The following is an 18699-nucleotide window of genomic DNA, read 5'->3' on the forward strand; positions in this document are numbered from 1 at the left end:
GTGTTCTTGATCAGGAATTGGTGTTAGGTCTTTAGAGCTGTTTTTTTGGAGTTAGTTCTTTGGCAGTCTTTAGAGTGATTTACTGAGTTTATGATAAGTCCTATTAATCAATTGCCAGTTGCAAATATATCTTCTTTCTTCATTGTCATTGCTAATATGCCATATTGTCCTCACCTATGTGGGACTTGCTGAGAAGCTTAAGATGAGCTTCAGAACTTTACTATGTATATACTATATGGAAGTTACATGCCTCTTGATGTGAATAGTTGATGTATAGGGTCAGGAGTCTATGCACAGTCTATGTCCTACTGTGGACTCTGCTTAATTTCAGAACCATGATGTGAATTCAGAGCTACCTGAAGACATCCTAGGAATTTGTTTTACCTACAAGTGGAAAGTCTAAAGTGCAGTCAATTGTTGAGAGCTGCTTGAAACACTGTGGCCCAATGATCATTTGTTTCAAGAGAGTGATCTAAAATTTAGATCATTCTCGCCAATCATCCCACAACAGGTGATCTTACAAAGAAGTGACTGGATAGCTACAGGTCACAACCTATTACTGGCGGTGAAATTAACCTCATAGGTTGCACACAGCATTTAAAAATGAGACAAAACAGAACATACTTGTGTATGTTACATAGACGTTAGCACTTCTTAAAGCTGCTTTTGGTTTTGAAAATATATGATCTGTTTCTCTTCTTGTGTGAAATATGTGAAGTGGGTGGGGTAGTGTGTGCTGGGTCTTCATATAAAATTTGCTTCTTACTCTGGATCACAGTTCAAAAGTTTGAAAACTGCTAACTTAGAAATTCTGAAGCAACCTGGGGTTTGGATGTTGTTAAAGGAATCACAACTACCCTACACTGCCAAGCAGCCAATGTGAAACATTGTTTGGCCCAAACTCATGTGTGTCATGTGGTTGTGACATATTAATGTCAACTTGCAGTTATTCATAAAAATAGAGGACAAAGTTATTTTTCATATTTACATATGCTTGTGTCTAATTTGATTCATTCTCTCCCTTAAGTACAGGCACATCTATTGCATATTTAGTTTGTGTCAAAGGAACTTCCGAATGCTTGTGTCTAACAATATAAATGTCTGTCTGTGCTTTGGTAGAACATAAGACATTTCCTGATATAATATCTTATAATTTGGCGTAACAAAGTCAACTGGCTTATTTGATCTGCTTAGTTTTTCCTCTACATATCAACTTTCTCTGATAAAAGTCTTAAAAGAGAAACTGGTCAAATAGCAACTTAAAAGGAAAAAAAATAGAAAAGAATGAAAAAAAAAGAGTCTGAATGACACGTAATTAGACCCTAGGTATTTGAAGCACTAAGGGAAGTAATAAAATGTCATCTATGTGCTTGGTTCTGAAGTTGAGGCAGAGGGCAAACCCCTGTCCAATATCTATAGAGTTCTATTGCTGTCTAAGTGTCATTGGACTTCCTGGATTTAAGCCCTCAGAAGGGAATAATAAGTTTTCTCCCCCCCTCCTTCTCCCCTCCCCCACCCTGCTGCTAGATTCTGATGCAGATTTCAAATTCTCTGGAGTAAAACTAAGGAGCAAGTTTTCTCCACTCCCCCCTCCTGCCTCACACATGAGTTTCCCCTGTTTCTAAGTGGCTTTAAGCTGGATTGTAAAGATTGACAAGTAAAATTCCTTTGGAATGATCACTCACAAACCTTCCATGTTTAGTTTACCAGTACAGAAAGGAGAGCAATAGACATGCTTTTTCAAAGACATGAAGGCAAAGGACTTGTGCCCAGGCCCCTGAAAGTCTTTCCCATGTTCTGTTTACACAGGAATTTCAAAGGCTGACAATATCTTTCCTTCCTTCCTGCTCCTTGATGTGGTCAAAACCCTCCCATGTAAGTTTGATCATTTTAATTTAAAATATTTATATTGCCTCCTGTACTCAAATGCTTTTCTGTAAAAAGTATAGCTGATAGCCTCTAAACTCCTGTTTTGTTTGTATTTTTTTTCTCCCCACAAACTCCACTTGTCTGAACTATCATATAATTTCCCCTTAGGATTATTCCACATGGCTGCAGGAAATCTTCTTTTAAACATGATTATATACCTCAAGAATGGAGTTGCTCATTTCTTTACTGAGTAGTTTTTATGGCTGTTCCTCTACTTCCTGGTAGCATTTTTTGGATGACACATCCATAGCAACGGTTGTTTTATTTATAAGTAAACTGAAGAAGAAACATGGACTTTGGCTAACCTGGGTGTACAAAGCACACGCTGAATATAATCAGTAATTATGTCCACTAGTGATTCTGTGGTCCACAGAATTTCCAAGGAATTCTGTGCTATAAGAAGAAATGTATCAGCCATCATGACATAAATGGATGTAGAGATTTCTGTTCTTGTAAAACATTTAAACTTATTTAAACAAATAAGTAAAAGCTAGCCACAGGGTGGAACTCTTTGGACAACTTGAATCTACTTAGTAATTCAACAAATTTATACTGGTGGTTCTGTGAAAGTGTAGGAATTATCCAGCTAAATAGTATCTCATCTTCAACTTGAACTGAGGTCTATGGAGCAGATATTTGTATGAATCCATGGGGATAGCTCACTATGGAGCAATATACATTAAAATCTTAAATAATCGTGTGGCTTAAAGGTCATAGAGGCTGGGATGCATGAAAAGTTCCTATTTCTAAACCAGAGTCCTGGTAGTTTCAGAGTAGTTTCCCAGAACTACAATAGGGAGAAACAAATCCAGGGGGCATGGGGCAGTTTCAGCCATTGTAACTTTGACAGGAAAGACAATCCTAGAATGAGTGTCTCTCCACAATATGGAGTGTAAAGAGTGTCACCAAACAGGTGAAGTCTAGAGTTCAAGGCCGTGAATGCTCCACTAGACAGGTCACACTTTCTATTCTGTGAAACAAAACAAAACAAAGCAAAACAAAACAAAAACCTCCTGGGGGAAAAAAGCTTTTATTATTTACAACAATCGCAGTCCAGTGTCCTTTTGAACTCTGATAGCCACAAGGCAACATGAAGAGGACCAGGTGGCATTTGAATATATAGAGGTTTATGCTGGAGAACAAAAAGCTGACCTCAGGAAACTTCTATCTCTTATATTGGGCAGTTAGGACACTTGTTCTTTGCTCAGGGGGAAATATTCTTTTGTATTATGCTATGTAGTACACACTCTTCTGATGTTGTAGACAGTGCTCCCATCTGTATCTGCCAAGACTGTGAGCAAGCCTACTCTTTGTCTATTTGCTGTTTGCTCTGCAGAGCATCCTTAGAAAGTTAACCTCGAGCAAAGACAGATAGCAAGCTTCTCCCAAGAAAGCCTGCAGAACTATGAGTAGCTCAGAGAACTGACATCTAACAATTAGTACTCACTGTGCAAAAAATGGTCTAAATAACTTCATACAGTGAAGACCTATCTCCTAGTAATCTACTCACTGTGCAAAAAATGGTCTAAATAACTTCATACAGTGAAGACCTAGCTCCTAGTAATCTACACTATATAAGCATTTTCCTCTTCATTTAAAATGAAGCAAAAAGTACTCATAATGTCATCCAACATTTCATGCTTGTAGTAAGGAGAAACAGATACAAAAATATCATCATAATTGAGACTACTGCTTGAGGTGTGTTTGACCCTTTGATGACATCACAATCACCAGGGTGTTAATGGGCCAACTGAGCATTCCAACAGCATTCCTAGATTGGCCCTTTGAGGTGTTCTTTTTTTGATATCTGGTCTCCAGCCTAACTTATGGGCTTTCCTATTCTTCTATTTGTACTCTGGGGCATATATGGAATCACACATTGTTCCAGCTCAGGATAGGAGTGAGCATGCAGCTGGGGTGGAAACTCATGTTTCAGATTTACTGGGGATGATACAAATCAGATGCAGCTCCAAGTATTATGGATCCAGAGATCACTTTAAAGCAGCAGAAGAAATTTTCCTTATGGGTGAAATTTGAGTGCAGCTTTTGCTAATTATTCTGCAGTGATAACACTAAAGACAATGAGTGTATTTCATCTATTATCAGGCAATATCACAATATACATGGCAATAGGCACTAGACACAATCTACTGTAGATTTAATTTTACTCAATAGTTTAATATGGGGAGAATTGTCAATTCTGTATTCTGGTTAGATAAATGAGCATGATGAGACACTCTGCAAGGAAGGCAGGGTATGCATTAGAATTAAGAATGTTCAATTTCTGACTTCAGTCTTGGAACACTAATAATTAAATTTCTTGTTGTCTCCTAAATTCATGTTTGGATTCCTTTTCATTGGTTTAGTTCAATTTGATGTATAATTTCATTTTAAGGGTGAACAGAAAATCGATCACTTATCATCTGAATGTTGCTGTAATGTCTGGTTGCTTGAAGGAAATACTGAAGTAGTTTGGAATACTACTTCAGTCAATACAGCAAGAAAGAATGGAAAAAGAAATCAGTAGAAAAATGTCATTATCAGTTTTGTTGCTTGCGTTCAATATGCTTACATTTTTTTTTCACCATGACCCTTTTCGACTTCTTCTCAATTCTGGCTGTCTGAAGCTATTCTATTTTTTTTTATACTTTCTGTATTAGCCAGTAATGTTTCCATATTACCTTATGTATTGTCTCTGTAAGAAAATACTCAGACAGCTACTGTTGAGGCTACATTTCTAGAGGTTTAAGGACCTAGTGCCTGCATCAGCTTAGTTCTAATGAGGCCCTTCTTAACTGTATCACATCATAGCAGATGACAAATAATGAGAGAACTGAGTCCAAGCTATCAGACAGGAAGACAAAGGGATCTGGGTGGAGCCAGGCTCAGCCTTCTGTAATAACTCTATTGAAAGAACTTCTGAGGGACCAAAAGCACTTGTAAGGGACCAAGAACACTTTAAGGAGAAGCACCTCCATAAAACTAGGCCCTACCACTGGAACTTATCTCTCAAATGTCCCCAATATCTGGGACACACTCAGCAGACATATAAATTTCAGGGAGAACACCCAATATGCAGACCATAACAGCTTTTTAAAACATTTATAGCCTCATTATTTCTTTTCTCCTCTTTGTTCTCTTATTCCTTCCCTCCATTTTGGTTTTCTTATCCCTCCATTTAATATTTTTCTATCAATTCATTCTTACCATTGAGTATTTTTAGAGAGAGGGAGAACAGGATCACGAGAAAGACAAAGAAATGGTTTTGGAAAGTTTATTGAAATATTCATTCTGAGGACAAATTCTTATTTTGTGTTTAGGAAGCTTTTCTTTCCATTTCTTCGGGTTGGACCTTAGGGCCTCACAGCTAAGGGCTTTCTGTTGAACCACATCTCCAATTCTTTTTTGACAAGTTCTAACTTCCTGCCCAGGTGCATGCCTGGTTTGTGTTCTGCCTATGTTTAGTCTTTGCATCACATTTAGGATGACAGGCATGTACCACGATGCCTAGCTATAGGTTGAGAAGGGGGCTTTTTATGAACTTTTCTTCCCAATTTGGCCTCAAATTTGAATCCTCCCAACTCCGACTACTAAGTAACAAGGACTGCAGGTAGAAACCAGAGGTACTTTGGTGATTTTTCCAATCATGTAAGCTATTCTTTGGATTTTCTTGCTAATATTCGAGATTGGTTGCAATGTCCAGCCTAACCATTGAGGGTGATCACCAAAAGGAATGCAACTCACCAATGCAAATCTAGCTTACTCTCAGCAAACAAAATGGTGAAAGGAAAGTGAGAAATAAAGCTTTGGTTTATCAAGCGTTTGTGTCTTCTAAGTTCAGGAACATAAACTCTTGACTTGATGGGGAGTTGGGGAGGTGGAGAGGTCATTCATGATGGTAGCAGCCTTGCCATGGGATTAACATCAGTAAGAAGAGACCCCAGGGAGAGCCCTTACCTCTTCTAGATATATGAGGACATCATGACAACACGGCAGTCTATATGCCAGGAAGCAAGTTCTTACCCAACAATGAGTCTGCTGCAGCTTTGTCTTGAACTTTTTAGCCTCTAGAACTAGGAAAAATAAAATTCACAGCAGCAAAGATTCTCCTCAATGAAGTTTAGGGTTCTAAATCAGGATTACTAGCTAATTGCTATTAATATAACCTAGAATTACCTGCAAAGGACTTAATGGCATTCAGCGCATTGACAAATATCAGACAAATGACTTCTACTTAGCTTGTTAGACAAGGGCAAGCAGAAGATAGTGTCAGTAGAGGAAACTAAAACCATAGGACTATAAGCAGAGGAAAAACGTTCAGGAAAGAGCAAAATCCAATTCAAATACTGCTAATACACAGTGAATGGCAGGGAAATGGCTCTTGTGAGAGACCATCCCAGGTCTCTTATAGTCATTTGAACTATCTTGGTTTCAAATGTGGTTTTTGAGCCAAGAGGATGTGTGATTGCTAGTGTCTGGATGTATCTATTTCAAGTAGTCATCAGTTTGTTAGATTTTTTTAATTGAAAGGATTTTGGGTCATGTGTATATTTGTCTTCAAATTTATGTGCCTGTTACATGGTATTAAAGAAAGGTAGTTATATTAGCCATGGATGAGTGAGCAAAAGGAATGTACATAATCTGAATGTGTGCATGAAATTGAGTCAGCAGTAATAAAAAGAACATATATCACTTATTGGCTGAATGCTGTCTGTCAGGTTCAATGTTGGCATGTGAGATATGGTGTCATATGAGGTGAATTTAGTTCCTGCCCACCAACAGTCTGATGCAAATCTACCAGGAAAGAGGGAATTCATCAGTACTGAAGGTAAAGCCAGTGCTTCAGGATGTCAGACAAGATACAATAAAATGTCAGAAAAATAAACACCAGAAAGAATGACATCGCCCCATTTGTTAGGAAATGGAAAGACTTGGTAAAAATTATAGTAAGTGAAATAAGCCAGGCCCAAAGAAACATAGGTCCCATTGTTTCCCTTATTTTCCATAACTAGTATATGTCTGGGATAAGCAAAAAAGGTCAAAAGCTATGTACATATGATCAGATAGGATGAAGTTAAGTGAAATGAACCCCAAGATAGGGACACAGTGTTTTTTTTCTTTCTTGCTATTGTTTCTAACGTATTTATAATGTACCATGTGATTTTTTTGTTTCTTTGTATGTTCCTTCCCCCACGGTGTAACCCCTGTTTTCACTGTATTTGATGTTGGTGCCCTGCATGCTGTATATACACTTCTCTAATTTGCAAGGGGGAAGGGAAAAAACAAAATGCTTAAATAGGGATAGAGGTTGACCCATTGTAACAATGAGATGTACAAGACACTATGTTGAAAAATGAACTTTACTGTTTAGGCAGGGGTTGGGGGCTGGGAGGTGGGCAGGGAGTGTAGTTGTGGAGGTGGGAGGGAAGGGAGGAGGTAACAAGGCTTGATAGGAAATGTACTCATTACCTTGCTCATATAACTGTAAGTCCTTTGTACAGTATTTTTACAATAAAAATGTATTAAAAATAAGCACTAGATGCTTTCTTATGGAGATGTTGAAAACAAAGCTATTTTACTCTCCTATCAAAATCTCTTTTTTTTTTTCCATGCAAAGGGTCAGAAGTTACTCAGTGGAGGTGATAGATCGAGGAACAAGGGGAACATAGATAAGAAAATTCAGCCAGTTAGAAGAGGGAAGGCAAGATCAATGACTAGAACCAATTTTGACATGTAGATCAAAACTCTGGTCAGGAGGACATTTGCTTTTATGTAGTAGTGAGGTTCAGGAAACCATCTCCCAAACCCCCAAGAGCGGCACCTTTGTACTCTAACAATCAATTTCAAGCTTCAACTTCAAGGTTGAACTTACTTTCCCTCCACCCACATCCCTTAACAATCTAGTGCTCCTGCATAGCATGGAGATGCCTTTTTCTGAAACTCCCTTTCCAGAAGGAATGGAAAAGTGTCCTGAAACTTTATTGATCAGCAAAGAATAACCATTGGAGAGGGAAAAATGACCATTGGTTTCCAGGCGCAGGACACCCCTCTTGGACAGACTATGTGCCTATTCTTCTGCGGGCAGCTCCAAGAGGTTACCTAGGAGACTATCTACAATCTCATAATAAATACCTTGGTTTATCTACTCTGCCCATGGTTTATCAAATGTACCTTGCCAGAGAGTTTAAGCCCTTCCCTATTTAAGCCTCACCTTTCTGGCCTTTCTGAGATGCTCCTGTCTTGTATGTGACTCCCTTGCTGTTATTTTTCCTTATGTATGCTAATAAATTGCCTATTTTCTCCTACCTGTCTGCTCACTGCTGGTTAGTTTTCATAGATGGTGTCTTCTGTTTGCAAACATTCAGTAAGAATTTGTCCCCAAAAATAAGGAGGAAAAGGTGGCTGTATCAGGCTTCTTTTTTGGTCATTTAATTTATGTCTCTTCTCATCTCTTTACTTCCCCTAGGATCATTATAACTTAGGAACTGTTTTTTTTTTTTTGTCAATGAAGTAACAAGACATAAACTTTCTATTAACAAGGTTGTTTCTTGTTAAGAGAAAAGGTGGGGAAAAAAAGATGACAGTGTTGGAGCTGGGAAGGTGGCTCAGTGGTAGAGTGCTTGCCTCGTATGCATGAGGCCCTGGGTTCGATTCCTCAGCACCACATAAGCAAAAATAAAAAAGCCAGAAGTGGTGCTGTGGCTCAAGTGGTAGAGCACTAGCCTTGAGCTGAAGAACTGAGGGACAGCGCCCAGGTCCAGAGTTCAGGCCCCATGACTGGAACCCCCCCCCAAAAAAAAAGAGGACAATGCAGCACATTGAAGTACAAAGGCATGTCCAAATTATGAGGAGATCCTGCAAATGGGATCTCTAATTTTAATCCGGGGTGAGATATTTTAATGTAATGTTAAAGGGGAGACAATAATGATACAGAATTTGAGGAATTACTTGTAGTTTGGTAAGTCCTATACATATCTCCAGGAGGCTGAGGGTAGGTTTAAAGAGAATAAAAATGTATTGTAGAAATATATATGTATGGTGTATGTATATACAAAAATGTGTATGATAATATGTTGAACTTCATGTACTGTAGGATTGTATCAAAAGGTATCGCTAGAGGAGGGATTAAGTTTGGAAAAGCAAATTAGGAAACTTGCACAATCTATGCTTCTTTATAGGACCTCTGTACCTATTATAATTTTGGATGAAGATATGAGCCTGGTTAACATGTTTGTATGGCATTCCCTGGCCATACAGATTGGACAACAGGTGATTTTATGATCTCTGGAGGAAGCAGACTACAGCCTCTCAAATCAGTTCTCTTAAAAACTATGTGCTGAAGCGGGGTGCCAGTGGCTCACACCTGTAATCCTAGCAACTCAAGAAGCTGAGACCTGAGGATAGCAGTTCAAAGCCAGCCCAGAAAGTCTGTGAGCCTCTTATCTCCAATTGACCATAAGAAAACTGGATGTGGCATTGTGGCTCAAGTGGTAGAGTGCTAGTCTTGAGCTGAAGAGCTCAGGGACAGTGCCCAGGCCCAGAGTTCAAGCCCCATGACCCACAGGAAAAAAATGCACTGAATTCATACAAGTGTGTGATGGATAAGTGAGGTCACCTAGCACTCCTCCATTTACTCCTCTGTGATGGGGTAGTATGACTAACTCCTCTCTCTGTGTTCTTCTCTGTGGAACTCATGCAAGAGATAGCGTGGTATGACGTGCCAGAAGATTATTGTTGACTGTAATAAATACCTCTTTGGGGCTAGGGTAGTCTGTGTTGTCTGCAAACAAGCATACATATACACCACTATAAAAGGTTTGACTTTTATGCTTTAAGGGTGGGACCTGTGAAGAATAGTAAGCAAGGTTAGCAGACTGATTTATTTTGTTATAAATTAACTTTACTACAACATGGAGAATGGTCCTGAGAAGATCAAAGTCAGGAGAGAAACTTGCAAAGAGCCATAGGAATAATCTGGGCAAGGACTGAGGAAAGGCAAGAGAAACTATCCTTCTCCAGGAAGAGAATCTCCATCTGAGAGCTATTTAGAAAATCTCAGACAAATGGACCAAGCAGATGAGTTTTACCAAGGATAGACAGAGGATGGATAATGAATTTGTTGGTGAGAACATCAAGTTGGTAGTCACATAAAGACTTGAGAAGGAGATAAATTTACAAAGCAAAACAAAAACAAAACATAACAAAACCCAAAGGAGTTCACATTTAAGAGCCTGAGGAACATAAAGACTTTGACTCAAAGGTTATAGCTCCAAGGAAAGCTCTGGGTTTTCCTATAGAAATGATAGGTGAGGGCTGGGAAGGTGGCTCAGTGGTAGAGCGTTTGCCTTGAATGCATGAGGCCCTGGGTTCGATTCCCCAGCACCACATAAGCAAAAATAAAAAAGCCAGAAGTGGCGCTGTGGCTCAAGTGGTAGAGAGCTGAAGAGCTGAGGGACAGTGCCCAGGCCCAGAGTTCAGGCCCCACAACCGGACCCCCCCCCAAAAAAGAAATGAAAGGTGAATGGATGAATCAAAACTAATTGCCAAGGGCTGGGAAGGTAACTCAGTGGTAGAGTGCTTATCTTGCATGCACGAGGCCCTGGGTTCAATTCCTCAGCATAAGCAGAAAAAAGCCAGAAGTGGTGCTGTGACTCAAGTGGTAGAGTGCTAGCCTTGAGCTAAAGAGCTGAGGGACAGCGCCCAGGCCCAGAGTTCAGGCCCATGACCAACAAAAACAAACAAACAAAAACTAATTGCCAAGTAAGTAGAATGAGGATCCCATGGAGTTAAAAATGAAGTGAGGAAAAGACTGAGAAAGAAGCAATAAGAGATAGAAGAAAAGGTAAGAAATCACCGGTCAAAGGGTAAAAAAAGAATATGCTTTTTAAAAAGTGTCAAATTAGCCAGCAAAATCAATGGATATAATACTTGGATTTAGACATTAGAGGAGACTTGGTAATCCCAGTCCAGAGAGTACTGGGACCAAAGACCAGCAAAGACTCTGAATGCCAGAGAACAGAGGCCATTTGAGGGTGAGGGACACCCACAGAGTCAGATTCAGGCTGATGGCCAGAAGAGGCCATAAAGGATCTGTGGAACATTACCCATCCTTGCAAGGCTAAGGATTTTTTTTTTTAATCAGTTGTGGATCTTGAACTCTGGGCCTGGGTGCTGTCCTGAGCTCTTCAGCTCAAGGCTAGTACTCTATCACTTGAGCCACAGAGCCACTTCTGGCTTTTGCTGTTTTATGTGGTGCTCAGGAATTGAACCCAGGGCCTCATGCATTCAAGGCAAGCACTCTATCACTGAGCCACCTTCCCAGCCCATAAGGATTTTTTTTTAAACTATACTTCCTTTACTCTGAATTTTAATGACCTAACTATCTAAGAACATTTAAGAACAGCATTATTTCCAGGCTTATGAAACCTCCCATTTTGCTAATGAGAGAAGACAATTACTGTCTAACCAAAATAATTGAATGGCTAAGTAAGACCATTTAAAGAAGTAGGGAGAGTCATGAATGCAAATGAGTAATTTTCTGTAATGTTTGTGTGCTCCTCCTGGCTGAAGTCACCCATGCCATGCTCTGGAATCCACGCCCAGGCCACCTGCCAGCAAGGTTTGCATCCCCAGGTTCAGGTTCAGGTTCAATGGGATTGCGAATGAGGCTTGCAAGGAGTCTCAGCCTCCTGCAGGTGTCCTAGAATTTCCTGACACCCACCTCCCTCTGAGTTTGTCAGCCATGGATTTTTTTGCTCTCTTTTCTTATGTGATCCCGTTCCCTTTCCAGACTATCTTGTAAGCACTCTACAGACCCTGACACTGACCCGAGCCAGGTCTTGATCAAGCTAGAGTTGCCCTTGCTCTGGGCCCAGGCAGAGTGAATTTCCCACAGTCTTTCCACAGCTGCCTCCACTTCCCCATCTGGCTGTGTTCCCAGGGTGCAGCCTGCTGGCCCCTCATTCATGAAAGTTCATGATGTTTAATTACAGATAAATAGCTACTTTCACAGGGGAAAAAAAAAGCTTTCAGTTTTGCTTCTGTTATTTTTTTTTCAGGGACACAATTTAAATGGAATAAAAAGAAAGAAATATCATAGTCAGCTTCAAGTAGTGAGTAGCTTCACTTGAAAAACTATTCAAGTCTCTCCATTTTATCATGGCTAGGAGCCAGCAGAGGAAGGGATGTGAACCCTTTCAGTGGACATGAGCTTCTCTTCAATGAACTAGAGGCTATGGTGGGAGCCGGGGGTTTGTGCTGTTCTTCCTTAAAAATTGATAGCACAAACTAGTGTTTGATGAGCTGGCTGTGGCAGATCTCATGTACGCTGGATATGCTTTTGTACTTTGGCTGACAGGGAATTCTGTCTATACCGCATTTTCTTTTCTAAAATGAAATGGGGTACTTTTTCTGTTATGAAAAAATATCTGCTGAATTAAAGACAAATTTCATTGTTTTAGGAACCTGTTTTTATATTTGAGGTTAAAGATATCAGAAGGAATATGGTACTGAAATAAAAAAGCTATGTGCATTTTAGAAACTTGGTTCCACCGATAAACATAATTACAATATAAATCCAAAATTGAGCTTGTATTAGATCTAATCTTATCCTTTACCTTTCCCCTCTTCCTTATGAATAATCTAAATTGAGCCAGGTGAGGTGGCTCAGAACTATAATTGTACCCATGCCAAGGTGGAGATCAGCAGGATCATTGTTTGGGGCCAGACTTGACAAAAAGTTCAGGAGTCTTTATGTCAACTAATAAATAGCTGGGCATGTTGATGTGCGCCTACCATCTCAGCTTTGTAAGGAGCATAAATAGGAGGATCACAGTTCAGGCTGTCAGGTATAAAAACTAGACATCCTTCTTGAAAAAAAAAACTAAAGATAAATAGAATGGGGGTGCAGCTTAAGTGTAGAACATCCGCCCTAACAGGAACAATGTATTGAGCTTAAACTCAGTACCACACACACACCAAATTCAAAACAACAACAAAACATAGGTCCATGGTTTCCCTTATTTGCAATTTCTAGTATATGTCTGAGACAAGCAGAAACGGTCAGATATGTTGATGTTAGACGAAATGAACCCCAAGATAAGGACTCAAATGTTCTTTTCTTTTTTGCTATTGTTTGTAGCATAAGATTATTTCTTTGTTGCTTTGTATGGTCCCTCCCCCACGGTATAACTCCTGTTTTCATTGTATTTGATGTAAGTATAATTTGTGGAGGGGAAGGTGGACCCATTGCAACAATGAGATGCACAAGACATTATGTTGAAAAATGGGGGGAGGGGGGAGGGGGGATGGGAATGGATTGTAAGGGGAAACAAAGGAGGAGGCAACAATGCTTGATAAGAAATGTACTCATTACCTTGCCCATGTAATTGTAACCCCTCTGTATGGTATTTTCACAATAAAAAAATAAAAAATAAACCCAAAACCAACTACATTGGTCTATCACTTAATTGACTTTGGAAACAGTTTTAATAATGAAATGTTAATTTTTTTTGTTGTTTTTGCTTTGGGGTAATACTAGCAACTGAACTCAGAGCCTTGTGCTTGCTAGACAAGTGTTCTACCACTTGGGCTATCCTCTTTCGCAATCCTTTTGTCTCATACTTTTACCCAGGCTGACCTCAGACCTTGAACCTCATACCTCTGCCTCCAAGTTAGTGGGATTATAATCAAGAATCACCACACCAGATTTGTTTGTGTGTAAGCTGGACTTGAACCACTATCTCTGCTTCTCAGGTAGCTGGGTTAAAGGTGGAAGCCCCTGCATCTAGCTCTAGTTTGTTCTAAAAACATATTGCTTCTAGTCTGTAATTATGTAAAGATGTTTAAAAACAGATTAATGGATTACATTTTTTGGAAGGCAGCTTTTACAAAACTACCATTATATCCATACTTTAAGGTGCCAAGGATTTTTTTTCTGCTTTGATGAAACATTTAGATGTTTTCTGGCTAGAGAAGATCAATAAAACACAGGCGAACACTTTGTCAATATATTGCAATTCTTTTTCTTCTTGGGCCAGAAGTGGACAGGGGTGGAGCTTTGCTGTTTAGAAGCTATGTTTTTAACCACTAAAAATAACTCGTAGAATATGATGTCACCCAAAAGACACCATGAGCATGGGAAAATGAGAGGCCTGGGGTTTGCTTTCTGTGATAAGATGATTTCAAAGTACCTTGGGGACTCTGAATGAGACATCAGATTCCCAGGCCCTCATCCCCAGAGGTACTTATTTTGGGAATGCTGTGGAGGAGAGGACCATGTTTGTAGACTAACAACTTGGAAAGAAAATGCACACTCCACTGGCTGTAGGTGACAGAAAGGAGGCATGGCATGTTTCTCTCAGAAAAGTCAGGGTGTGATTTGCAGAGAAATCAGATTAGGAACTTCATAAGCCTTTGAAATGCCTGGCTGTTAGGCCTGGATGAGAGAGGTTAAGGGAACTCTATGAGGAAAAAGCAACAGCTGCAGGAATTACTGTTAATCAAGTGGAGGACGGGAGTATTTGGAAAGGGCTCAGAATACTTTCTCCTTTTCCTGTCTCCTCGTTAATCCCTGGGATTGCTTATGTCTTGTGTATTTTAGAATGGGAAGGATCCAGCTTAGGAGTTATTTTAAGGTTAATTGCTCTTAGGGGATATTGAGCTATGACCATATTTCTGTAGCCTTTTCCCTCTAGACTGACATCATCCTTTGCTATGCAAGCTGTTAGAACCCACTGATCTAGAGATGGGAGCTTGAGCTAGAGGTTAGCCCTGTAGGTAGAAGTGATGCGGGACTCCACACAGGGAATTGCTTGCTCTTACCTCCCTGGGCTTGCATCTCCTCCCGCTATGGGTAGACAGTAGAGCCCAGTGTAGAGTAGCTCCTCCTGCTTCAGGCGTGTCCATCAGAATCTTTAGGATGACACTTGTTTCCCTTTCACAGCCTTCCCCATGCACATTAGACTTGTGGTCAGAACAGGAGCTCTCTCTCTCTCTGGATTCTCAAAGTGTCTAGAAATAGTACTGCTGTTGCCAGTGCTGGGCCCAATACAAGCAGATAACCAGTGAGTTTCTGTGAGCAGTAGAAGGTCAACCACCTGCTCTACTGGTCACATAATCAGAAACTCCATTCCAAATCATTTTAGGGAGAGCTAAGGTGCGCTATGGTTAACTTTCATGTCTAATTTTATGTAAATATCTCATTAGTTTGCATTTAGTCCTCTGTTATCGCCTACAGAAAATAAAGAGTATGGCTTGTTCAATTATTATAGCTCTACAAAAAATCCCTGCTGACATCTGGCTTCCATGGATTAGTGCTAATTTATGCCTCCTTAGGACACTCATAACTGTCAATATAGCCCTGTTTTAAACCTGTAATAAGAACCCTATGGTTTCATTACTTGCATCTTTATGAATAGAGTTGGTCAGCTCCGATTGGCTATGTGTGTCTCTGATTGTTGCATTATTTCTGGGCTCAGTGCTCCTACCCTCCTTCTATCCTAGGGGTAGTAGTAACACCAGACAATTTTTTTTTATACTTACTACATAGCAGGTACATTGAACAAGTAGTATCACATGTTATGTTATTTTGTCTTCATAGTAATCCTATATTATAATAATAATTGGTGTCCTGGTTTTATACTGTGAACACTGAAACTGGAATATCCCAGTTATTTTTTCATCACAAGTCTGAACCATGAGTTCACATGCTAGAAAATTCATGAGCTGACTAGTATTGCTCTATTTTTTATGTTGATCAATTTATGTATGCATGTGTATTATGTATACATATTTATTATACATATATGTATGGCATTTTGTATTCTACAGTTCATTTATGTGCACAAATATCAAAATTTAAATAGAATAAAATACCTGGGGAAGAAGAACCCAAGTTTAACGATAGGCTATCTTGCGTGTAGAGTTAATTTTTGGAGAATTATTATGGACTGAGTTCAGTGAGACTAAAATCATCTTCCAAGCAAGATGAGATGTATAGAGACTTTTTGGTTAACTACAGAGGGAATGGCGAGGCCTCTTTTTGACATCATTACAATCTGATGTCTTGGAAGTGAGAATTAAACACAGGCCAGGTGTCTACAATGTCTGGGATGAAGGCTCAGAGCCTGACTGAAGGGAAGTCCATTTTAAATGCACAGGGACGGGCAGAGGTTTTTGTTTTTGTTTTTCTGTTGGTGCTACTGATGTTTTGCATTCAGGGCCTCATACTGGTAGGTAAGAACTCTGCCACTTTTTTGCACTGGTTATTTTTGAGATAATGTCTCACTTTTTGTTTGAATTAGCTCCTATTTATTCTCCTTGCTCATAGCTGCTCATAGTAAGGCAGACATAGCCACCATGCCCAGTTATTAAGAGATTTTATTTAAGGAAGACATTATCCATCCTCTTGTTGACAAATCTCATACTTCAAGTTTCGTTTGTTTGTTTGTTTTACTTTTAAAAATAATGCTGTTCAAACAGTTTTCATGTTTGCTCATGGACACTTTCTCATGAAAATATACTCAGGAATGGAATATTTAGGTCACTGTGTATGCATATCTTCACATTTACTAGATAGTGCTAAACTGTTTTTCAAAAGGATTTGGACTGCATTTGTTAGGAAATGGAAAGACTTGGGAAAAATTGCATTCAGTGAAGTAAGCCAGGCCCAAAGAAACATAGGTCCCATGGTTTCTTTTATTTGCAATAACTAGTATATGTCTGAGACAAGCAGAAATGGTCAGATAAGTTGATGTTAGGTGAAATGAACCCCAAGATAAGTATTCAAATGTTTCTGCTTTCATGCAATTTTTTCTAACATATTTAGAAGATGATTTCTTTGTTGCTTTGTATGTCCCTCCCCCACGGTATAACCCCTGCTTTCACCGTATTTGATGTTGGTATAATTTGTAGAGGGGAAGGGAAAAACCAAATAGTTTAAATAGGGATACAGGTGGACCCATTGTAACAACGAGATGTACAAATTATTATGTTGAAAAACGAACTTTACAACTTTGGCAGGGGTGGGAGGTGGGGGGTGAGGGGTGGGGAAGTAGGGGAGAGTAGGAGGGGGTGAGGGGGAAATGGGAAAGGATGGGAAGGGGAAACAAAGGAGGAGGCAACAATGCTGGATAAGAAATGTACTCATTATCTTGCCCATGTAATTGTAACCCCTCTGTACAGTATTTTCACAAAAAATCCCCACAATGCAGTATATTGGAATTTAGGGGTTTATTAACAAATTAATCTTGACTAGGTTATAAAATTCTCACCCATGAATTGCCTTTGACTTGGATTGTGTATTTTTAGCATCGTTTGAAGGCTTGTCTGCATTATATCTGCTCTGAAATAGGCATAATTCCAATCTAGCTTGTGGGAATTTTGTGTGGGTTTATGATAATGGGTGTAATGGCTGAGAAGCATAATGTAATATTCATATAAATAATGAGGTTGGTCCCTCACAAAGCAAGTGGAGAAATGCTCAGAGGCTGAGTTAATGAGAGAAGTCTTAAACTAAAAAAAAAATAAAATAAAAATAAATCTTTGAATGCCTTTAAGTACAGTAAAATTTGAGATATGTAATTATTTCGGGTGAGCCAGGATGCTGAACAGCTGTGACTCCCTGGCTTAGCAGGTGTAGGTCCTCAGTCAGTCTACAGTGGTAGCAAATTTAGGTCATTGAGAAAGTCAGCTCTTGCTGTTTCTGTCACTTTCCAACAGTCTGAAAAACGATACTTGTGTGTGTGTGTGTGTGTGTTCTTCAGGAAGCCTAAGCCATCAAGGAATCACGATGGAGTGTGGGAACATGAGGACATTAAGAAGAAAAACAAGAGCATTCTCTCCTTGGTTAGTAAATTTCCAGAGAGAACCCAGTTCATGACCCAGAGTTAGCGTCTTAGGGTCTGCCACCCGGCCATGAGATTATGCCACGATTCAACTCTGTCTCTGAGTGACAGTTGTTCACCTCAGAGAGTCAACACACATTCCACAAGCCTCCTGACAAAGCCAATCAGAAAGTATCAACCTTTAATTCAACAGCTTCAATGGCAGGAAGACATCTCTGTGAGAAAGAACAGAAGCTATCAAAACAAATTCAGTTCAATCCAACAAACTCTTCTTGCAGTTCTGTTGTGCTCACAGCACTGAACAGCCATGGTAAAGAAAGTAAAGAAGGAAACCTTCCCTTCAGAGGACCTGTATCCTTCAAGCTGATTGATCAGTGAAGGGAAACAAGAAGAAAGAGGTCAACAGGGCACCAATGGCTTACACTTGGAATTCTAGCTACTAAGAAGGCTGAGAGCTGAGGATGGAGATTCCAAGACAGTCCTGGCAAAAGAAGAATAAAAGTCCATGAGGCTCTTCTCTCCAATTTATCACCAAAAAGCCGGAGATGCAGCTGTGGCTGAAGTGGTAGAGCACTAGCCTTGAGTGAAAAAGCTAAGGGACAGTGCCCAGGCTATGAGTTCAGGCTCCAGCAGAGACATACATTAATGCACACACACACACACACACACACACACACACACACTTGCACACCGAACACCTTTTGTCTAGATAGACTTATTCTTTATCCTGCCTTATTTGCACAATTAAGAGTTTACAACTTTAATACTAGTGGTTTTCTGAAAAGGATATGATTCATTCACAAAGGAAGAGGGACTTGCTGAGATTGTGCCTTTTGCCAGAGAAAAGGTATAGACTACAAATCTTCCCTGAAAATAGAGAGCTGGAGAAAGCCAGGCCTCTCCTATCAAAGAGATAACCATCACT

The sequence above is a fragment of the Dipodomys ordii genome, unplaced genomic scaffold, assembly GCF_000151885.1.
Source record: "Dipodomys ordii isolate 6190 unplaced genomic scaffold, Dord_2.0 Scaffold4, whole genome shotgun sequence".
Lineage (NCBI taxonomy): Eukaryota > Metazoa > Chordata > Mammalia > Rodentia > Heteromyidae > Dipodomys > Dipodomys ordii.